The sequence below is a fragment of the Polistes canadensis genome, unplaced genomic scaffold, assembly GCF_001313835.1.
Source record: "Polistes canadensis isolate GaletaPanama2010 unplaced genomic scaffold, ASM131383v1 scaffold_220, whole genome shotgun sequence".
Lineage (NCBI taxonomy): Eukaryota > Metazoa > Arthropoda > Insecta > Hymenoptera > Vespidae > Polistes > Polistes canadensis.
In genome coordinates, this window is record NW_014569767.1 from 49,560 (window position 1) to 67,892 (window position 18,333).

Genomic DNA, 18,333 nt, shown 5'->3' on the forward strand with positions numbered 1-18,333 from the left:
TATATATATATATATATATATATATATATATATATTCATTCAATAATTTAATAACAGTGAAATTTATACAACTTGCGCAAATACAGAGAAGTTCTTTCTAAACGAAGAAAATATGAGAGAATAGAAGAAGAAAAAAGCATATTATCGCTCGGAAGTGGAAACCAACGAAAGTTTTTAATTAATATAACACTCATACAGCATTATTTATTACTTTGTCTACAGGTAGACCCCTCATTATTTTAGTATATTACAATGTACGAGGGTAAAATGAATACCGCGTATGTGCATTTTGCTCAAATGAAAATTCACTTTTGACTCATTTATCTCAATAATGAGAACGACATTACGTGAATTATGTTTTACTTGCTATGGAACAAAAATCTTACGCTCCAAATGTAATTTGCATGTAACTGATTTTTTATTTAATTAGGAAATAAAAAAAATTACGAGTAAAAAGCGTATAACTAATTACCATTTATGAAATGAATCTGTAGAAATAATTTAACATTATATCATTTCCGTTTTTTGTTTGCTAATAATTACGATTCAATATACTGTTTGCTTAATTCAATATTTTTAAATAACACTTGCAATAATTAATAAAATGTGGTAAGCTAATTTCCTTTTATTATATGCTGTGGCATAACAGAGTATTTATTTAAGATGTTAACTTTAACAATAACAACATTAAGAAGAACCGAAGCCATTAAAACTCTGTTGTCGTAAGTTTAAAAGTTAATCTCATTAAAGTTCAACTACTTAAGACGTATGTACACCACTACAAAAGAACTTTAAAACTATGATCGTTTCTTTTCTTCTTCATCTCTTTTAATACGTAAGATAAACTTTTTGAACGATACGATGTGACTTGAGAAACTGGACATTATGAATGGTTCTATCCATAAATGAACTGTTCACACGTCGAAGCTACGAACTTGACTTTTAGAATATATTTTTCACTTAATTACAAAAGAATCTATATATATAATAAATACCTAGTTTTTTATATTTAAAATAAATTACATTAATAATCAGACCAAATATCACTGAATAACAATAATTTTACTCCATTCGAATAATAAATAATATTATATTGTAGATAAATGATCAATATTTTGCAACTTAATTCTTTATGGAATAAATCAACGTGGCTAAATAATATCTTTTTTTTATATTTTTTTGCAATTTCAGAGAAGAAAACATTAAAGTAAGTTAGCTAACGTTTAATTAAAAGTAAGCGATTATTGACGAGTAAAATTTAAAAATATTTTCCCTTTTCACATACATCACAGAATTTATATCAATATACAGTGGAATATTTATCTTTTCATGCTTTCTTAAATTAAATATATCATATTAAATGCAGCCAACCCAACGCGCAACCTCTTATTCTAATTAAGCAATTTTACGGTTTTCCAAAATAACACTATCGAGGTAATTCCTGTAAATATTAACACGTTGATTACCGTGTAGGTCACCGGTAATCTCAACATGACAAATAGTGAAAATACATAATTAGAATAAATATCGATACTGATAAATGTTTAAATAATACCATTGTTTTTATAAGAGTTTAAAGAAAATAATGACATAAAGAACATGCAAAAATAATTTAATGATTACAAGTAAAATATGCATGACATATAACGACGCTTTTTCTGTACGTAATTGCTTGATAAAATGCAATCTTCATCATCAAAACATTTCACTAAATAAATCGCTAACTTCATCCTAAAATCGGGAATTAAAATATTTTTCGAGTTACTTGAATGAATAACACCATTTAATTTACAACACAAGTAATCAATAGAAACTCTATATCCAATTTCCTGTACTACTTTATAGTTTTTTGCAGTAGTCAACTATAAGCAGTCATTTCATCAGACAAATCAACTACAGATTTCTATAAATTATAATCTACTACCATTTTTGGACAGTTTGAAACAACTGAAAATAACAAAAATGGTCTACAGCTCCTAGACGATCACCGGTGACCCCCACTATAAGTAATGCACTAAACACAATTATACATATCCTTTTATCTGCTGTAAAAAAAATGTTAACAAAATATGCATCTCATAATAAAAAATTCATATAGGCACCAGGGACAAATCAAATGAAATACACGCAGCCGTCCACGTGTTAATAAAAACCTTGTAAAATATATGAAATTAGTATTTCTTTTTATAAATTTGTTTTAATTAAAAATTGTTACTAACAAAATGATTGTAATCAACTTCAATATAAAGCAAAACATATTTTAAATGAATTCCTATTATGAAGCGTTTGTTTTATATTTAAATACAAATAACTAAAATAAATTCTCTGTTACGTCAAAAATTATAAAAATATATAATAATAACATTTTGTTTTTTATCAAAGAACAACAACAAATATTTTTTGTTTTGATTCGTCGAATATTTATTATTGATAAAGATTATCATTAATTTTTTATTAACGTTTAAAATATAATTGTAAAATCCACAATTTTTTGAAACCTTTAGACCAACACATCATAACGCATTAAATTCGTGACATTACATTATCCGCCTCATTGTTTCCACTCCCGAGAACCTTTCCAAGTAACAAAGTAGTATATACACGCAAACAGGTTCTACGTTTTTTTATACCTGAACACGCATGCTCAACTGTTTTAATCGTGGAAGCTTTTTGTCGACCTCACCGACAACGAATCTGTGTTAATCGATTTTTGTCCGCAATGAAATAACGGTCTGTCTAGAAAAGTTGATAAATTCGTAAATTTAGAAAAAAAGTCTTAAATTTAATTTTTTCGTCTTCTTAAATACGAGGTGTAATAAATATTATTTAATTACAGGTTTTGATATCCGTTTATCCATATTATTGTGTGGATTATCTAATATAATATCTGTATTTTCCTAATTATTATTAACATATTTACAGAGCTGGACAAGATCTAATGTAAATAAATCCTAATTAAATATCAGTTGATTTTTACATCTTTAAATTATTATCTTTTCTATATACCAGAACTATATTAATATCAATACAGCATAAATTACAATATATTACCGGCAGAATATCATCATCATAGACCCACACATTCATTAAAAATCGCTACTCATTTACATAGGGTTGAGTTAATAACGCTTCAAGAAACTGCGTGAGCTCAAAATGTTTCATCTTCAACATTTCATGAGCTCAGAACCTAATCGCGATTTATTAAAATAAGTTTTAAAATTGTGTTAAATAATATATATATAAACATAATATTTTTTTTGTAAAAGTCTGCTATTTTGTTAAATTTCAATTTTTTCACAATTTTTGGTTATTGTATAAGCAATACCATATAGATTAACAGTATTTTTTTTTTTATTTCATCCACGGTGAAGGCCAGAATCACTGCAGCCGTTTTAGGTGCTTGTTTTTTTAGTGACTTGAAAGATAGCGAATAACTCGCTGAAAAATTACCTTTTTTCATTTAAAAATTTCAGTGAATATTCGTTAATTATGTATAAATATATTCTCTAAATTTTAAAATATTTCATGCAGTAGTTTTCTTAAAAAAAATTTCCAAAAATCACCTTTTTTTTAGGCGGTCACACTAGGTGTGTCCCTTCAAATAGATACATACAGTACAAAAAATAATCCATTTACTTGTTTTTTTATCTTCCCTTTTACGGATTCAAATCACTTCTCAATTTTTGTCTTTCGTTTTTCCAGTCGGGTGTCACCCATCCTTATTACTAACCTTTGTCCACGTTGCTTGACTTTAGTGATCGATCGGGAACGAGTAATCAAACGTGACTAAGTTTTTAATTAAATCATCATTTACTTATGCAATTTCTAAAAGTAATTAAAAAAAACACAAAATCAGCGGAAATATATACGCAATAAGTAATTATACATCTCGTAATTTATTCAAAATTCATTAAAAAAAAAAAAGACTTTTTACGAAGTTTAACACAAACAAATTAAAACAAATAATTAATTAGTATTTTGTAGTACGTTCGTTTGATATTATAATTGCTACAATTCTTGCAGGCATTGCATTAATTTAATTTGATGTTATGCTTAGCGGGATCTGCTTCGACTCCCTCATAGAAGAATTTTTCAAACTTTTCTCTTTTTAAAGATATTTGATGTTTTCTAATCTGATTAAGCAAGAAATCCCACAAGTTTTTTATCAGGTTGATATTTGGAATCTGTGATTAAATTTTTAGATATTGTAGTAGTGAGTAGGGCGAGTGCCGGGGCGTGTACGGCCCTGCCGAAGCGTGAAACACGCGCGACAAAGAAGCATCTTAGTTTAGTGGTAACCAAGGGAGCTCCAAGATCTTTGTAAGGGCTCCTTCCTTCTTTCCTCTAGCTCGCGCTCTCCCACCACATTTATTACGCCAATCATATGCATCAACAGCTACGTTATCTGTCTTTTCGACAATTGGTCCGCACGTTCCATCGCTTTTTTCTATATAAAGCCTGGCGTATTCTCGTGCCTCATGCTATTCTACCACGAGACCTGCGAGGGATTACACGGAAGAGAACTATTCTCTTGCGCAACGTTACATCATCTAAGTTCCGTCAGCGACAAAGGACAAAGGCAGTCCTACACGTGGCCAGAATTCTTCTGCGTTTTGTGTACGCTTTGGAACGGATTCATCTTGTACATTTCAACCAGGGTTTTTATGCCGAAAGACTTTTCCCTGACGAGCCAAATAAAGTGTACTCTTTAGTACTGGCTGGGCTCAAAAATATTGGGCTTATTTTGTATTTATTTTCCTATCCTCATTTCCACCAAATATACATTTCTCGACATTTACATGTGACGGCATGTAAATGTCGAGAAATGTATATTTGTGACTATTACCCTATCCTCATTTCCACCAAATATAAAATCTCGATGCCCACGTGACGGCATTTTCGCTCACGATAAAAACCACTGGAGTACCGATTAAGGCGTCGGTCGCATCAGATATATTGGTATATTATGCAATATCAACATTCTGGTACTGTAAGTAGTATGTTATAGATCATTATCACACATGAAAACAAAACTGTCTTTAATACCCATTTATTCTGCTCTGAAAATAAGATTATGTTTTAAAATAGCAACAAAGAAATTTTGTGATTCATTATTTCGTCGATATATTACACTGTACGAATATACCCGATACGCTTATAAAGCCCCAAACAATTACAAAACCTACATAATGATTTATTGTAGGCCGTAGGTTTTTTTAATTTATTTTTTAAAGTTCGATAGTAGGTTTTCTTATCGTATTACTTAGGACTGCGCAATAGCAGCGACTAAAAGAATCATAATCCTTAAAAGTTTCCAGGATAGACTATTGATGCATATACGTGTTTGTCAATATAAATGTAAATAATGTAATATTGTTTTGTGCAATGACTATTGTTTTGAATCTTGTCACATCAAAAAATTAGGCAAAAAATAAAAATTTTAATTATTAAATATAATTTATAACTAAATGTGGTTCGAGTAAAATCAATCAACGAAACAAACACACTAGTAATAAAGTATCTGTCGCTATTAAACACTTTAGTTAACAGAGTATTCAGCATTCAAAGCGATATAATAGTCGGTTTTGGGAATAGAGACATTTTTTCATGCGAGTGAAAATGTCATGTTTTATTTATAGAGTCGACATCCGAATAGAGACGATGTGAAGAATCAGTCTGATTTCGACACTCAAGACTTAAGGTAGCCAGTCCTAGTGTGATCTGTGCCCTATTTCTCGTTATTTTATTTGATCTGCAAAACATACGTCATTTCTTTATTCACGCAACGTATTAATGATTTACGCTTCTTACGCTTTCCCGTCCAACCCTTATGATTTCTTCAGTTTTTCTTCAAATAGTACATTGTCGATCAGAACCGAGAGAGAGAAAATATTAAACTTACTACTCATCTGTAAAAATTACTCTATTCCTGTAGTCAACTAAATTATAGGCTACTCGACTTTTGACTTCGTACAAAACTACAGACCGTCCTAATATAAACATCAATATCTAACAAGGAGATCTTACGGTTGTGCCTTCACGGATTTTAACGAGCATTGGTATATTAGTAGTATACCTTTAGGGTGTTAACGTGGTAAAGTATTTTATCAAAATGCGAAGCCAATTTTGAGAAAAATGCTTTGAAAATTTTGAATTTTTTGTATACATGTTTATATTATCTTAAATGCGACTGTTTATCAAGATAAGTAATAACGTTCTCGCTTAACGTGCTGCTAGTTAGTGTTCGATCCTTCATAGGGGAATTTCTTTTTAATAATTTTTTTCTATCTGTTTTCAAATTGTTTTTTCATATTTCTTAATGTTTAAATATATACAGGAAAGAGAAAATTATTTATTACCAAAAAATTAGAAATAATAAATTTTTTATCATCTTGCGCAAATAATAAAGAAAAATTTAATCCTTTAATTACTAGTCCGGTCAATTTAGACATAAAAAGAGTGGTCAAGTTACAAAAATTGCCGGAAAGCTAAATTTTGGTGGAGAGCTGTAGCTTACCATTACAAACAAAGTCTGAAAAATCCCCATTGATTCTATGTGTGCGTTAAAAGTTATTCAAGGTCAAAGGTCGAAAATTTAGGTTTTTTGGATTTTGCTCAAAAACAGTAAGTTTTATCAAAAAAAACTTCCAACCAAGGTTGTAGATCTTAAAATTCTCTACAAAAATGGTCTTAACGATTTCTTTCCTAAGAGTTACCATTACTGAGATATCGCGATTCTAAGAGTCACATTATACATGATATGCACACATTTCCGCACCACCAGTGAGGTAGTGTACTTGGCGCTTTTTTTTTACCGTAGTTTCCCCTGTAGGCCTATTTTACTAACTGTCATAAAAATTTTAGGATAATTTAGGCGAGCAATAACCGTCAAGTTCTAGATATTACAGTATTATTGATATTGCTATTGATTAATGGGTTCACTATTGTTTGGATTTCATTAGATATTTTAATCAAATTCATACTCATGAAAGTCTACTTCAACAATCATATCTTCTTCGATTTCTTCTTCTTCCTCTTCCTCTTGCTGGATGTTCATAAATTCTTTAAATGTAGCTGAGTCATTGGTCTCTTCATTAAAATCACAAGAATCATACCAATGCTCGTTAAAATCCGTGAGGGCACTACCGTAAGGCCTCCATGTAAGTAATTTTTAAAGTATTCAACTATTTTTATTGCACATAGATATTTTTGGATTTTGTTTTATTATTCTAATAATAACTCGACCAGTTCACTAATTAATTTTTTGTAGGCTATATAATATATATATATATATATATATATATATATATAATAGTTTATATAGTAAAAAGAGATCTAATCACAATCCGCGAGATTTACGTTAAACTTTTACTTTAGTTCTATAACTGTTAAATAATTTTTGTTCATTTATCGTAGTTTCTACAGAATTTCGTCTCATTATTCAACGAAAATTTTGAAAGTAGAAAATATTGAATGCCAACAATACCATTAACTTCTTTTATTGTACAGACGATATTAGTAGTTCTTACGAAATAATAATATGGCATGATTATCAACATTACTATTGTTGTTTATTATGAAGTATTCTGTGATTAATTTAAAATTGAAAATTTACGGATATTTATTCTATGTATATTTGCTTTGAGTTTTTGTATCTTTTGTTTTTAATTTTGGCAAATTATGCAAATAACTTTTTTGTTTACTTCGTACCTATTCTAGAAATTTTAGAAAATGTCCATTTTAATTTTTTATACAAGAAATTAGTAGATGAACAACAATTCTTTCAAATTTGCTTAACACTAATCGTACAGAGTTTCATGTACCCCCAATGACCCCCATCTTCAAAAAGTTATATATTTTACGATGTAATATATGTGTCGCAAAAAATATACCATTTATGCAATAAGAATTTTTAACTCACCAAATAGAACAATAACTTGTGAGAAATTCTGCCAAAAAATTGACAATCGGTCATTTTACCGGCCATTGTACGTTTAGTGTTAAAATTGATTGCTTTACGAATACATTCTACGCTCACTGTTAACTTGATATCTATGAAGGATTTTCTCAAACACATACATGAAACATTTTGTATGCAGTCATTTATCTAGAAACTACATGCACAAAACCAGGAGTACTTTAATCTAACAATTAGAATATTTTACAAGAGTATAAATTTTTTAATCGTAAATTAATGCAGTTACTTCATACAGGGAACCGTAGATGAAATTACTTAATCATACTCAAGAAGAATAATCTGCAAAAGCCTCCAACCAATTAAGGATCATTCTTCCTTTCTCCTAATAGGTATTTTTTACGCTTGAATTATTCTTTTTGTATTTTCTCTTCCCTAAACCTTTTTTTTTACTTTTTCTAATTTTTCCTTGTAATTAAGAATAAAGAATAAAAAATAAATCGAGTGGAATCTACTAAGGATAATTATCGGCAATAAAGATCCCCCGAAGAAAGTCTATTGATCAAAAATTTATCAAGAATCAGAATAATTACAATTGACGGAAATTACGATCACAATGAAAAATTGGTGATACTGACAGTATGATTTATTAAAAACTAGTATAAGTAGAACAGTATAATTACAAATTTTAGGACAATCTTCATCATTATAAATTATGTTATCACCAATAATTCATTACAATTTTTAGTGCTTAGGTTATTAATTCACTACCTAACCTACATTGAGAATGAACGTTCAGCATTAAGCTGTCGAAGAGTAAACGTTATCACTAGTGCGCATGTTATTAGTATAGCACGGAAACGCATGTACGCCAGGGTTTGCAATTCTTAGCGTACGCGCAAAGTAACAATAAAATTCTCAGATTCTGAATGATAGTAAACAGTTCCTATCTCTAGGAACAAAAAAGATAGAATTTTTCTTGATAATAAAAATATTTCTATTTCTTCCCATTTAATATTGCTTTCAATACTTATGTATGGTTATATTTTTAAATAAATATAGTAGAAGTTTTTTTTATTAAAATTTAAGGAAAGAAGTAATAATAACATTTTGGTTCGTTTATTAAATTGTTCATTAATTGTAGTTCATTAAATTATAGTAAATTCCAAAAAAAATATAATAAGATATCTAAGATACGTTAATTGTTTAATCATTTATGAAATCACTCTAAAAAATTTGTAAATAAAAAAGTTTGCATATAAGTGTCGAAAAACCATAGGAAAAAATCTAATAATAATAATAAATCTTTACAAGCATTGCAATCATTTATTATTATTATTATTATTTATAAACCATTCCATGAATGGTTTACAGCGTGGAAGATTTCCTTAAGGGGTTACATGGGTTTGGGACTTTCAAAAAATCAGTTTTTTTTTTTTCTTATTAAATTCTACAATTTGTCTAGAATACTGTTTTAAATTTTAAAATCGATAAGAGTAATAGTTTTAGAGATAGAGCCTTAGGAAGTTCCACTCTTAAATGGCTCTTTTATCATCACTCAAAACTTTAAACGCGTTTTTCTCAAAACGCTATTTGTAAAGTCGGTTGTCAAGATTTCTCGAAAACTATGTAACCGATCTTAATGAAATTTGTTACACGTCTTCGAGATACTATTGAAAAGAACTTAGACAAAGGATTTCTTTTTTTTTTATTACATCTAATTTTAAGAAACCAAAATATGGTACAAATTGTAGCGAAATTTGAATGTTTTTGTGTCCTGCTAGGCTCATTATCAAAAAACACTCGGCCTATTCTTCACTGGCCGCCTACGACGATAAATCAGAGATAACTAGTGGAACAAAAGTGCGTCAAGAACATATCATTCATTTCATACAGAATTACATCAAGAATATAAATCATAGCGGATACCTGTATAATCGAGCGAGAATGCGTATTATCAGGTCACTCCCCACCAGATAAGTAACGAAGCGTACGAGGACGAGCTACACTTCTACCACCGCGTTTTCAGTGAGACAATTATTGTATCTTTATTCTCGAACAAACAATAGGTAAGCCACGTGCGTTGTCCGTGGTTGACCGCCATTAACGTGTAAACAAATAAAAACCAGGGTTTTTATGATGCAAGGCTTTTCCCTGCGAGTACGAGTATTGTACTTTCTATTGGCTCAACCATGTGTTTTAATTTAATATAATTTAATCATTTAAATTCCTCATCATTAATTAAAACTAATCACCAGAGGAGTCCATGTTGGAGAAATCTGCGTAGATATAAATACGTATCGATATTTCGCCAGCATTCCTTTGATACATAAATGTATAGTTACGAGTCGATAGCTCGATTTGCTGTTTCGTATATATATCAGTTGTGTTATGCATTTTGCCAGAAAAAAAATAAAAATCTTTTCATCGTATTATAGACAGTTTCTTGACAAACAAAAATATTCTATTATTTACTTTTCGCTTACGATCGCTGTAAGTCGTTATGAGTGGGTTTATTTTGTTTAACATATGCCTACAACCTTCTTCAATAAAATTTTGCAACAAAAATAGTAAAATTACCTTGGCTATATTCGATTGTTATGTCCCGTGTAATAAGAAAATGTTCTACCTGTTTTTAATCAAATTGGGACCCTCTTTGTGTAAACTAAACCCGAGTAGAATGGTTCGTATCCATGGCGATGGGTTTGAGGGATATAAATGATCTAGGTTTTTATTCTCTATAGCAGGGACTCGCGTTATATCGTATTTAAAGAAAACAGCGTGCAACGAAAATTCGAAGGAATGTTTCAGAAGCTGGCTAAAAGTCAGCTGGTTGAAAAAGAGACGTTCAGGACCAAAGGGAGGCTTCATCCCTTCCCGTAACGTGTTTGAAAGGATACCCTGTTTTCCTCCTCAAACGGATCCCGAACATATAAAAATTTTCTGTGTGATGAGAGCTCGATTAATATATACGAATAAGGAACCGAAGAGTATGATTGAAGATATTTCGATATAAATTAGAAGTAGATAGAGAGGAAAAATCATTGTAAGAAGTGAACCTTTTGACGAATTAATAAATGAAAGTTATTTTGTGCTCACAATTATTATCATTGTTATTTACTTAACGAAATATACTAGACCAAAATAACAAACTTGTCAGACATACAGACAATAACAAACTAAATGCAGGACGCATGTCAGTAGAAAGTACATAAGTATCCGTGTGGACTTATTAACAAGTGCAGGATTTAAAAAAAGAAAATATATCTGCCCAGACTTATTAATTAATGTAAAATTCAATAGGGAAATCTATTTGACTGGTTTGTTTCTAGAATTTTTCTTTCCATCCTTCTCTAACCTACATATTTTAATGCATTTACTTCTTTGCATAATAAATCATTTTTCAGAAGACACAATTTTTTTTCGTTATTAGATTAGAATGTTAGTATCTACAAGTCTGATTGGTTTGGGATTCTATAAAGTCGATTATATTTTAAGGATTGAAGTCCGGATGATGCAAGTCTCTAAAAATTTTAACGAAGTGGGTTTGTTATTAGTAAAAGTTAAAGTCCTTTACATAGTTTATGTTTCTATGAATACTAAGGGTGCACGGGGTCGCAAGAAGGTCGGAAAACTCATGGGTTTTTACGAGAAAACAGTGATACAAGAGTGAGACTTTTGTAAAACAAACCTTTGGTCTTAACATGAATTCTCCTTATATTGCATGAGCTAAGCCTTCAGCAAGGAAAATATTCAGTATAGCAAAAAAAAAAAAATAAAAAAAAAATCGTTTTTGAGACTTAATACGATAAATTAAAATACAATATTACCATCATTATATGAATTAATTGAGAAACAAAATTGTCCATATAAGTGAATGTTTTATGCAGGGCGCTAATAAATCAGTTTTACAAAAGTAAAATAAAGGTACAAAAAATGTAAACAACTTACAGAAATCTGAGATACGTCATTGAATACAATAGAAGATGAATTATTTAAATTAGCCCACCTAGGTATCTCTTCAACCTATTGTAATGCAAAAAATATTTTTAACGCTATATGCATTGTGTCAAAGGACTAATATCTGGCAAGATTACTTTTCTCCAAGGTAATTTTTTTGAGTTATCAAAGTCATCGGTGCTTTTTTACATATAATTACATTTTTTTTTAAATGGCATCGTGTAGCTGATCAAAAAATAGATTCAAATATGTAAAATAACATGACCTTGAAATGAAAATCGTTTTATGCAATCAAAAAGAAACAATATTTTCCATTCTTCCTTCTATCTTTTAATAAAATAAAATGTATGGATCCTGAGTTTTTAATACAAGTCTTTAAATCTTAAGGACATATTTTAATCATATAATTTTTTTAATACGAGTATATCTACAGTACTCCATTTTTGTTGAACTTTTAATCATCTAGGTCTTATTTACATGACTTGGTGTGCCTTGAAATGAGAAGGAGGTACATTCTTATCACTGCTATTTCTAATTTCGTTTCGGCAAAAAACTTTTTGGCTTTTATATAAAACATTTGGCAAAATTAAGTGTTTGGATATTGTAATTTTGTCGAGTTCCTACCACTTGCTTGCGCTTGGCTACTCACTATATCCCCATTTTGGTATGCTGTGTAGTATATTGCAATGATTTTATCTAGACCATTTCCGGTTGATTCTAGTTCCTTAGTATTTTTTACTGTTTCACTCAAGAAAAGTTTCTAGCATACTATTCTCAGTGTTGATAGACGAGTTTTCGATTTTAATCGTTTGAAATCGATCACTCAATATCGTTTGAGTCCCAAGCAGCGCGATCGCGCTCTTCAGATTTTGTATTGAAAAATCCCAGTACATTTCGAATGCTATGACAAATGACGGTGCTGTTACTGACTGCGCAGTAGTGTTAACCAAGCGTTGTCTAGGATTTTTCGCACTCGAGGCAAGCGCTATTTATTGCGCTGTTTGCGGTTTTTTTGACCGTGTTTTTAAAGCTTCTGGGACAAAAACGGTTAAACTTTGTAAAAAAGTTAAACAAGAATTATTGCTTATATTTGAAACCAAGAAAATAAGTGAAACTTTAGAATCAAAAAATAAGTATCAAAGAAAATTAAAGAAGCTTATTAAAAAGTAGTAATTGTTTTTGTTACTCTCCTTTTTACGAGATAGAATCAATCACATAGCCTACATTTCTAAAGAAATCGCATTTTTTACTGCTTTTCTAGAATCAAAAGCATACCGTTTTTTTTCGAATGGGTCACCCATCTATCTATTAACCGCTCCTATCGTTGCTTGACTTAATTTAGTTTCTAGATGATCGCTAGTTTTTTAACATAACTAAGGCGTTAAGCTAAAAAGTGGTAATATAAGTAACATTCAGTATCTAATTATGTTTGTTCTTATATGGTATGATATAGTAGGAATACTGTTCATATAATAGAACGTTTAAATGATAAAGCTTTAATACAACATTAATTTTAAACAATGTAACAGTATTTATATAATGGAAATATTACTGTATTCATAGAAAATTTATGTAAATAAATAATTATAGTATTCAAAGTTAAAATATTTCTCAATATTTTAGAAATTGAAATGAAATGTATAATTCACAAAAAAATATTTCAGACATTTTTTTTTTACAGATTAATTATAATTCACTTTTTAAAACAAAAATTTCCCTTAAGACGTCGCAAAGCTTTTTCAGCAAAATAAATAATGTCGGTATGTATTCATACGTGTAAATACATGTCTATGTAATATATTCCATGAAGTATCAAACGGTGATTCGATATAACAATTTTTTTATATAAATATAATCGATGAGTTGAAGAAAAACTATTTTAAAGAATAAATGAGTGCACACCAATGACAATTTACGGAAGAATTTCAAAAGAATTTTATTTTCTTTGTTTATATGTTGAACTTCGTAGCAATTCTCCATCTGTCTGACAACTTTCTACTGTTTTCCCATGGGACATCCAAATTGTATTTTAAAAGTAGACAGCCGGTAATGGGAAAAAGCAAAGTATACGTATACTAGAAAAGAAATGTGTGAATTCGCTCACAGCAAGGAAAAATGAGTTTTCCGTCGAGAATAGAACAAAACTAGTCGAAGAATTCTTTTCTCCTCATACCATTACTTGAATCTTTCCACCTACATGAATCTCTCTTTTCGAATTTTATCGCGTACGAAAAATCCCATGAGTATAAAAGGTGTGACGTTGATTAGAACTTTAAATTTGTTAGAAGTAATTAACTTAAAAAGTTAGGAAACGATTGCGACGTGATAATCGTAAAAATTAAACAGTCATTATGCTAAGAATTTTTTTTAAAATCGATTCTTTCACGTATTTCATTTGTACATACATATTTCTAAAAATGTAATACAAAATTGTAGGCACTAAAGTTTTTATTATTTTACCTTTGTATGGTTTTAAAATCGAATTTGTAATTAATACCTGAAATTGGTATCGTAAGACCTGAATGTTTCTTTATCGGAATATAAGATTTCGAAATTACAAGGGTAACAAATAAAAACTACTAAACTGATTTCGCTGAAATTTGTACTCACGACTCAGTACGCCATTGAATATAGTTGAGACATCAATTATAACTACAACAACTTAATTAACAATTTTAATAAATGAAAAATATAAAAAATTTAACAAATTTCGATATTTTAATTTTGAAAGTTTTCAATTTTTGATGTATTTCTATTTTAGGCGGAAATCGTAGCAATAAAAATCATACATTGTACTTTTTTCTATTAAATAAAAGATTAATAATAAGTCATACAAAATTTTCAAGCAATGACACACTTTGTTTTCAATAAAGAAAAAAAAATTTACCAAAATGCTTTTAATTCTATTGTGCTTAATCAGAATGATAAAAGGTCAATGTAAGAAAAAATATCATAGGATAATTGTTCTACTTTTTCATTCCGAAAATACATGCTTCAGTTTTCGTGTGTCGCGTACTTTCTTTCAATGTAAGTGAGTAAAGCGTCAAAGTTAATCGCTCATTTTTTAACTACCATACCATAAAAATAACTTTATGAACACATATTGATTTTCTCATTAAATCTTTCGCAACTGGTAACGCAGTCGTATGTTATTAAAGAATAATTAACTTTTTAGTAACCATTTATTACTTCTTATAATTATCATTTGCAATAATTAATCTTTTTCTAACAATAAGACAAATATAAGAGCTATATATGAGTAGTTATTATTTTTTATATTTATATTTATTTAAATAGTAAAACATTGCGATACTTTAATATATTAGGTTGTGCCGAAAGAAATTTCGTTTGTGAAATGATAAATAAAAGACGATTTTGTCATATTTAAAATTCAAAATGTTTTAAATAATCATGAACAGTCGAATTTGATAAATCCCACTTTTTAGCTATTTCTCGCGTTACTATACGACGATAAGTATCTACCAGTTATTTTATTTTGACTTCTCCTTCATCTGGACAACTTAAATGTGGTGCATCTTTCAAATCAAAATTATCAAAATGAAATTTCCAAAATTAATTTTTAAACTTGCTTTCATTTTATATATTCTCTCCATAAACAACACATAATTTTGCTCTCGTTTGCATTGCATTATTCTTATTACTGTAATAAAAAAGCAAAATATGATAAAAAAGCTCACTTTTATTTTCTATTTTTGTTGCGATGCCAAAAAAACTACTTAATAGATAAAAACAGAAAAAAATTCCAAATAACGTCTAAAATGTCTGTTGCTAGAATGTAAATTAATTTTGAGATTAGGAATAAGGTTAGATTTCAATAATCCTAACTAACGAAATCTCTCTGTGCAAAAAGCGAAATTACTTTCCGGACAACTCAATAGATATATGAAAATTGTATGCAAGATGCAAATATAAATCACGCTTCAGGATCACTGATCATGAAAGTGTTTAGTAGATAAAGCGATTAAAATTCTCAATATCGCAAAAGTGCATAGCTTATTATCTATTGAAACAAAAATTAAATTAGGAATCTCTTTGAATTTTATTCAGTTATCCATTGAATCATCAATCTTTATAATTTTCTCTTTTATTTAAAATTAATATATCAACAACAATATATAATATATATAATTACATTATGATCTTTATAATTAGAAATAATAATAAAATTAACAATAGAAGATAAGTAATATAACATAATGAATAAATTACTCGTGAAAATATTTAATATAACATTAAACAGGCTCGTTGTAAATTCATAGAACCGATTATACAGGTAAAAGTAATCGATCTATTTCTTTTAAAAGAAGAAAAGAGAGGAAAGAAAAAAGTTGCAAGTCACGTCGCTACGTGGTAAAGTATAATTGTAAGTTATAGTATAATTCTACGAAAAATGTGAAAAGAAGTGAAGTGAATTATTCAAATCAGTAGCACCTGCACGTTTTTCGGATTTAGTTGCAAGAGTGCGGTAAATAATGCTTATCGACCTCTATAAAATCACGAATCGCATGTTAAGAGACTCTGAATGAAAATGTCCTTGTAGTGTACATCACCACAATTATTATCTTAAACATTGTTATCAACATCACAGCCATTCTCATAAGATTACTCTAGTGCAAATGTTATGGAATAATACATATACGGCATAATACTTAGAGCGTAATCCTTTCTTGAGATTATTACTCTTAGGTAAGGTACATAAGGCATCAGTAAGAGCAGCGGTACTCAATCTGCAACCAGCCAAGCTTTAATCTGCGACCCAGAACAAAAAGTCAAGAATTTAAATTTATATATTTATATAAAAATAAATAATCCTTAACCCTTCTTTGCATGATGATGGAAATTTCAATCATAATATTTAGTCAACAAAAAAAGGTACTCAAAACCCTTGTACTGTATATTTGTTATTGCTGGAAACTTAAAAAAAAAAAAAAAAATCATGCAAAGAAGGGTTAAATAGTGGCAATAATTGATTAACAGTTAAACAGACACAAACGACAGATATCTAATCATAACAACTGATACATATCAACATACATAGATTATAAAATAAAATGGAACTTTTTATGGCAAAGCGAACGTTTGTAATACCAAAAATTACATAAATTTTAATCCAATAGAACTTTCTACTATTCTAATACTCTAGTACTCTTACAAAGCAGACTAAAAATTTTGCCACTATTCCCATATAACGCGATTGAAAAATGACTAACAACGTCTTATTTCTTCTTCTTCTTCTTCTTATTTTTATTAGAACTTCGTCCTGTTATAATAGCTTTTTATTTCTTTTTTATTGCTATTTCCGGGAGCGCTTTATTGTCATATTTCTGATATGAAAATATGTGCGTCAAGGTTGTGTCTTAGAATTGACTCATAGCTTAGTTTTGCGTTAGTCCTTTTGCAATTACAAAAGACATTTAAAATATATATTATGGAACAGCTATTTCTTTACAGAATTAGTTATGTTATTTCAAAAAAGAATTCATTTCAAATACGAAGTAAATATTGATTGTTTAGGCAATCTTTTTCACAAGTAAGAAATAATAGTTTTCAGCTATGACTCTAAAAATCTCCAGAAAAAGTAAACTGAGCAGGATTTATATCATTAGAAAAAAATTAGAAATTCTTGTTAGGTTAAAATCTGGTGATAAATTCTCTTTACCAAAAATTAACCAGAAATGAATCAATAATTCATACAATAAAAATATTACTTTTGACCCTTTCGCTACGGAGCGGATCTTCGCCGCGATACTCCCGCAGTACAGCGCGCTACACCGAAACAGTGCACGGTTCACGCAACCGATCGCAGCGGTCGCATCAATGCCTTATAGTAACCTGCGTCCTTGGCTGGTGCTTTCAACGAAAAAACTTGATTCAAAACAGAGTAAATAACAAATAATAGTCCGGTCAATTTAGRCATAAAAAAAGTGGTCAAATAACAAAAATTGCCGGAAAGCCAAATTTTGGTGGAGAGCTGTAGTTTACCATTACAAATAAAGTCTTAAAAATCCCCATCGATTCTATGTGTGCTTAAAAAGTTATTCAAGGTCAAAGGTCAAAATTTTTTTTTTTGGATTTGCTTATCAAAAAAAAAACTTTAAACCAAAGTTGTAGATCTTAAAATTCTCTACAAAAATGGTATTTATGATTTCTTTCCTAAGAGTTACCATTCCTGAAATATCGCGATTCTAAGAGTCCCATTATACTTGATATGCACATATAAGCCACGTATATACATATTAGGCACTTAAGCAAGTATAAATACCTATTTGTTTCTCTTTTATATATATTATACTACACTAAAAACATTTATTCAAAAGATAGCCATTCCCTAACTRAATMTCCTCTATGYACGTGGGCTTRAAAAACATCGGGCTATTCTATTGTCCGTAGGTCTCGTTCATATACCTGTTTCTTTTAGTGCTAAAGGTTCAGTTCAA

General features: G+C 29.3%; 1 long non-coding RNA gene across 1 annotated transcript in view; it reads right to left on the minus strand.

The window, feature by feature from the left end:
• LOC106790184 overlaps positions 1-18,333 on the minus strand; it is a 108,743-nt gene that overhangs the window by 1,014 nt on the left and 89,396 nt on the right. The window lies entirely within an intron of this gene.